The sequence below is a fragment of the Elephantulus edwardii genome, unplaced genomic scaffold, assembly GCF_000299155.1.
Source record: "Elephantulus edwardii isolate Elephantulus edwardi_28Jun2011 unplaced genomic scaffold, EleEdw1.0 scaffold00002, whole genome shotgun sequence".
NCBI classification, from domain to species: Eukaryota; Metazoa; Chordata; class Mammalia; order Macroscelidea; family Macroscelididae; genus Elephantulus; species Elephantulus edwardii.
In genome coordinates, this window is record NW_006399752.1 from 7,861,239 (window position 1) to 7,868,020 (window position 6,782).

Below are 6,782 nucleotides of genomic sequence, written 5' to 3' on the forward strand. Positions count from 1 at the left end.
AAAAAGGAAAAAGGAAAATAAGAGACTGTCTTTTTTTTTTAACTGGAAAAAGCTGTCTGGCTTCTAAGGCCGGGTAAAGTTAATACTCATCAGACACCACCGCGAAGACTTGAGGATGGAGTATTCTCACTCATATAGACTATTTCTTCAGGAGCTTCTTTCTAGTTAAAGACCTGTAAATCGATTATTTCAATATGCTACTTGCCCCAGTGAGTATTCAGGGAAGAGCTCTTAGAATTGGTGCTTGACCTCAGTGCTGACGTAATATGACGTAACTGGGAATAAAATGATTTGGTAATGAAGGGCACTATAATCAGCAGTGGAATTGAGCATGGAGGAAATCAGGACAATGGCACAGGATAGGGCGAGGTCCTGGTCAGTGGCTTGTAGGGTTGCTGAGTTATAGTCACCCCATCAGCACCTAGCTATGACAGGCAGACCAAAGCTTTGGAATGTAGGAAACAGCTTGATAACTGAGGGAAAAGTGAGCAGTTAGATATAAGCAAAAAAAGAAAAGAGGTTATTCTTTTTTAAATGTCAGGTTGGAGGGAGGTGCTTTAATTAATCATGCTAATATGCCATAGTTTGGTTCCATTTCTGTTTCCATAGAAATGTCTCTGTGATTCTATTAAAGTGTCTTGCAGGACAGTATTGTGTTTTCATGAGTGTTTAATATACATATTCAAGAGGTTACTAAATCTGTTGCTGTGAAGTCACTTCTGATTCATAGTCACTTTTTGTCACGGAGTAGAACTTCACCATAGGGTTTCTGAGGCGATAAACCTTCGCAGGAACCAACCTCATATTTCTCAAATGCTTTTTCTTAAGTACTATCAAAGCTGAGTTGACTTAAATATCAAGAAAGCAGATAAATCTTAGTTGAGTGTGTTTCTACAGGTGCCTCCATTTTTTTTCCACAAAATAGCAATATTTTGGAAGATAAATAATACCTTCCCTGATGGAGAAAACAAAAAATAAGTATCTTTTTTAAAAGGAAGTTCAAGCAAAGACTGAGGTTATATTTCAAGGGAAGAGATGTGACAACTAAATGCATGTAACCTTTGACTAGACTGAAAAGTCTATCTAACTGTATAAAAGTTATCATTGGGAAATCTGATTGCAGCCTATGGATAGACAGTAGTATTTATCAATCATTTCATTATTTTTGTAATTTTATTGTAATTATGTAATAAATAGTCTTCCTATTTTAATAAATATATACTCATGTATTTCCCTTGTGGTAAGAACCTGCACTGCAATCTTCAAGGCATGTTGTTTGAATCCACCATCTGCTCCACAGGAGAAAGATGAGCTATCTTCTATTGCCTGTGATTTACTGCCTCTGGAAAATATCCTGCTGGAGGGTCAGTTATGAACTGGTTCCAACTCAAAGGCACATAACATACATTTGAGTAAACTGAGGCATTAAGGATCTCTGATGGCCTAGTGGTAAGGAGCTGCACTGCTAATCCAAAGGTATGTGGCTTGAATACACCAGATGCCACTATCTCAAAAATTAGTAACGATCCAGATAGAGAGACAGATAGATAGAAGGCAAATATGATCATATGATGAAATATATAAAAAAGCTATAAAAAATAATTGAGGGGGTTTACCTAATTATCTGGACTACTGATTCAGATGTATAAAGTGAGAAAGTAGAGACGGGATGAAGTACTGTAATGTAGGTTAAAATTATCTGATCAAAGTCAAATTCATTGCCATCAAGTGAGAACTGACTTATAACTGGCCCCCTAACAGGTTTCCAAAGGTTTTAAATGACATGCTAAGAGATTGCCCATTGTTCTTCCACATAACAGTTGGTAACTTTGGACCTTTTGTCTTTGGCTTGACAGCACAACTTCTTACTCCCTAGGCCACGTGAGCTTACTTGCATAGAATATATAAATAAGAGCAGTTATAATACTGAAGAAGTAGCAAGTATATAAATACTGAGATGTTACTTATTATTTAAATTTTAGATATTACTTAAATCTACATTATGAAATAGCAAATTCTTTGAAAATTCCAAAGATTCTCCCTTTGCTGCCGAGAAACTTCCTGGAGTCATCCTGGCTCTTTTCATCGCCTGCCTGTCTTGGGTGGGACCTTTCTGGATGTTATCACTGAAAGGCAAAGAAATTATGGTGCTTTGGAGCTAAAAAATTCTTCTGGATCATCCATACCCATTTCTAATAGTCTAAGTCTCCATAAGCCAAGCAAACAATTTGAGAATTACGCAAACTATGCATCCTCTTTATTTGGAGCTCCCTGTAATTTTCATCTCTAGATCTCTAAGTCAACACGACCTAGATTTGTCTCTTATCCACATAACAGCCCTTTATACATTAAAGACAGCTTTCAGATCCTCCCCAAATTGTACCCAGGCTAAAATTTTCCCTTTTTCTTCATTATGTTTGACAAGCTTTGGGATACTCCCACACACCAACCTATGACCATTCTTTATTTTCTTTTCTAATGTGTTGTCCAGAACAATAGGGACAGCCTGCATTACAGGTCTACAAGAAAGCTGTCTTGTGAGCTCCCTTATTATAAACACATAACCTTTGCTGTAGCCTGCCAACTATGGCAACCTAAACTCTGAGGTATTTTTCATACATACTACTACTCAGGAAGATCTCTTACATAACTTTTTATGCACAGTTGAGGTTTTCTGATTTAAATACAGAAACTTGGACTTATTTTAATGCCATTTCATCCTGTTAGATTAATCTTATTATTCCAGTCAATAAGGATCTTCTCAGGTTCTAATTCTATAATTGAACTTTTTAGCCATAAGAGGAAGACTTCTGCTATATTAGTAGTGGGGAAAAACTAACAAAAACCCAGACTTGGGGTGCTGAGGAGGTAGTCGGGATAAGTAGACTTCTGCTATTGGGTTTCTGTCTGCTCTGCATCAGAAACCACCTTCCCCACACAGACATCAGTGCAATCCTGAATGAGAAAAGCAATTCCTTCCACCTAAGACATGGCTTATCAGTTATCCAGAAACACCACCGTGGGAAACATTCTTCAAGAGAGCCTTGATGAGCTCATGCAATCTCAACAGATCACTGCCCTTACATGATCTTCAAGTTCTCTTTCAGTTTGACAAAGCTATAAATTCACATTGGCTCAAAGAGTCAGGAAAAGAGTCAATTTTAAATACTACACATTCTGTAATAATGTATGGACTTTTGATTTGAATGATGTTGAATTCAGAGATGTGACAGAGCTTATTAAAGTAGATAAAATTGTAGCCTAGGATGGTAAAAATCTCAGCTCTAATACTACAGGAATGAACAGGGGGGGAAGGCTTTTTATGCCATCCTCTGTTATTACTCATAGCTTTCTGAAAAGAAATATAGAAGAGAATATTTTTTTATTCCAGCAATGCAGAAATGACTCCATTGTGCTACGCTGTCGGAGAATTTCAGTAGAAAGCAGCTCATAACTCTGTAGCCGCTTCCCTTCACTTATTATGCAGCATGATGACACTCAATTTTTTAAAATAACAAATCAGAAGTTGTTACCTTCCTATAAATGTTCTTTAATAAACAAATTTTAAAATATAAAAAACCCACTCCTACAATGCAGAGGTTAAAGAATGTTCCAGATGTCCAACTTTTCCAAACTGCTTTTACAACTCTATCCTCTCTAACATCAATTATTATTCTTCAGCCCTCTTACTCCTCTATTCTGGCGTTCTATAATTCACCAGAAAGTCTTATATTTTCAGGGAAATATGTGATTGTGGCGGCATAGATAATACTTGCTTTCAAGGCAACATGGCCTTGAAGGGTGCCTGCAAATAGGCTGATTCACATGGTTGCAGAGGACGGCGAATGAAAGGCCAGGTACCAGCAGGCTGTCATGCTCAGAGCAACTGGATCAGGTTACACACAGTGCCCAGAGTGAACCCTCTAAAAGCATTCCGTTATATAGGATCTCAGGGCTATAAGCCACATACGAAGAGAAATATCTATACCTTTGACCTGAGATGTTAAGAGTACTGAATATCCCAGGGATTGTCAAAAGAACAAACAAGTCTGTCTTGGAAGAAGTGCAACCAAGGTGACCCTTAGAGGTAAGGACAATGAAGCTTTGTCTCACATATTTTGAGCATGTTGTTAGGAGAAGTTATCCCTTGGGAAAGGTGAGAATCAGCAAAAGATAGAAAGACTCTCAACGAGAGGGACTGCAAAAATGAGCTCAAGCATTTAGAGTTGAGGAGAATAGCACAGGATATGACAGAGTTCAAATTTGTATCCACAGAGTTGGTATGAGTCATACTCAACACAGTGGCACCTAACAACTACAATGCCCTTAGTTCCACTTTTGGTGTGTCTAATATGCAACGTAAAATTAGACAAGAACATCAACACATAATGTATCCTAATAAATCTATTGTGTTCAAAGATAAAAGGAAAGAATTTTTTTTTCCAAGGAGGGGGCAGGGAAGTAGTGTTTGAATAACAGAAAAAAAATTGTAATGATATCTGCAAAAATGTTTTCTTTTTCTAAACCTACCATTTCAAGCATGGGAAACAAAATAAAATCAACTCTTGAATATAAAAACACTCAGGAACTGGAATGTCTGTGAGCATTTTTGAAGAAACAAAATATAAATTTTAGTCATCTCAGAAATGAATGGAGAAATTGCATGCTCTATTCATCTCTTAGGTGACTAAAAATCACCTTGTATTTCTTCAGAAACTACTTACCTACATGACTTAATACTAAGATTATTTCTAAGAGCAGAAAGAAAATGTTATAAATCCTGTAAATGAAGAAATTGCATGGAAAAACACTGGTTGCATACTGTTGTTGATTTTAGGTGCTAGTGATTCAGCTCTGACTCACAGGGACAAATTTCTGTGTACAAAACTTTGAAGGAAGCATTCCCAGATTCTGCCGTCCTCTTAACCTCTGATGTGCTTAAATCCATTGTTATAACCACCTGTCAAAATCTACTCATTGTGGCCACTGTAGTTGTTAGGTGTCATGAAGTTGACTACAACTCAGAGCAACCTTATTAAAAACAGATATAAACCTTGCCCTATCTTGTACAATCTTCACAATTTCAAATACACTCAAGACTGCTGTTAAAATCAGTGTCAAACCATCTTGTTGAGGGTCTTCCTCTCTTTCTCTGACCCGATCCTCCACCTTTCCTAGCATGATGTCTTTTTCCAAGCACTGCTCCCTACTGACAATAAGCCTAAAATATGTGAAAGGAAGTTTCACTATCCTTACCTCAAAGGAATTCTTTGGTTGCACCTCCTGCAAGACAGACTTGTTTGGGGGCTTTTGGAGGTCCATGTGATATTTAGTACTCTTCTCCAATATTCACAATTTGAAGACATTCATTCTCCTTGAGTCTTCCTTATTCATTGACCAACTTTTGGATGCATTGAAAGCAATTGAAAATGTGATGGCTTGGATCAGGTACGCCTTAGTCTTTAAACGACATTGTTGCTCTTCAGCACTTTTGAAAGGTCCTTAGGACAATAGATTCTTCCCAATGTTTGTTGGTGGATTTTTTTTTTATTTCTTGATTGTTATATGTTGTTGTGGATTCAAGTAAAATTAAACTGTTGATAACTTCAATCTTTTCTCCATCTTTCATGATTTTGCTTGTTAGTTCTGTGATAAGAATTTTCATTTCCTTGATGTTGAGATGCAATCTATAGTGAAGGGTATAGTCTTTGGTCTGTGGTAAATACTTCAAGTGTTCTTCACTTTCTGCAAGATAGGTTATGTTACCTATTAATGCAGGTTGTTGATGAGTCTTCCCCCAACCTTGACGCTGAATTATTTTAAATCTAGCTTCTTGAATGCTGCACACAGCATAGAGATTGAAGAGATAGTTTAAGGAAAGTGTGTTGGTTCCTTCCTCACTCTAATTGAAACCAAAAAAGACAATCTGAACTTTATAACAAATACTAGGTATGTAAGGGAGGTTGGTGGTGGATTAGATTTAGAGAATTGTATTTCCAGCTCACAGGTGGCACTTCTCTGGCAGTTTGAATCTACTAGCAGCTCAATCATAGTCCTTGAACATTTATGGCCTTGTCTCAACCATATACACAATCATAACATAATAGTCTAAGGTCTAACAACTCATCTTTTAAAAATATTAGTATACTAAAAAAAAAAAAAGAAAAAAATATTAGTATACTAGAGGACACTGCAAGTAGAAAGCACTAACAATTATAAATTTTAATCACAAGAGTAAAAATATATATCTGATGTAAATACAGTTCTTGATTACTACCAAATTATTATGACAGCAAGGAAACATAAAATTGAATTCTCAAAATAACAACACAAGGTTGATTGGCAGATGATTGTTATAAATTATTACTTGAAGTTCTGTTGCTAGGATTGGGAATGTACTAGATTTCTCTAGGCTTTCAGATCCCTTAGCTCTAAAACAGGAATAATAACAGTAACTTCCATATATTGTTTTATTAAAAGTAAATTAATTACTATATGTAAATACTTGTAGCAATGGCTAGCATATATGTCATGTTGTTGTGTTGTTATTGTGTATTGTAGAGTCAGACCAACTCATAGATCACCCTTTGGTGGGTTTTCAGAGGCAGTTAATCTAATGCGAGGAGATTGCCCATCCTTGTCCCATGGAGCAGCTAGGGGGATTCTATCTGTATGCCTTTGGGATTGCAGCACAGCTTCATGCCACGAAGCCACTAGACCTCCCTCAGAGTATATATGTCATGTTGTTATGTGCCGTCAAGTCGCCTGCGACTCATAGCGAC

At 36.8% G+C, this 6,782-nt stretch overlaps 1 pseudogene; it reads left to right on the top strand.

Moving 5' to 3' along the window:
• The first annotated feature begins 2,989 nt into the window (after positions 1–2,989).
• Positions 2,990–3,454, top strand: LOC102863134 (annotated as a pseudogene).
• The last annotated feature ends 3,328 nt before the right edge of the window (positions 3,455–6,782 follow it).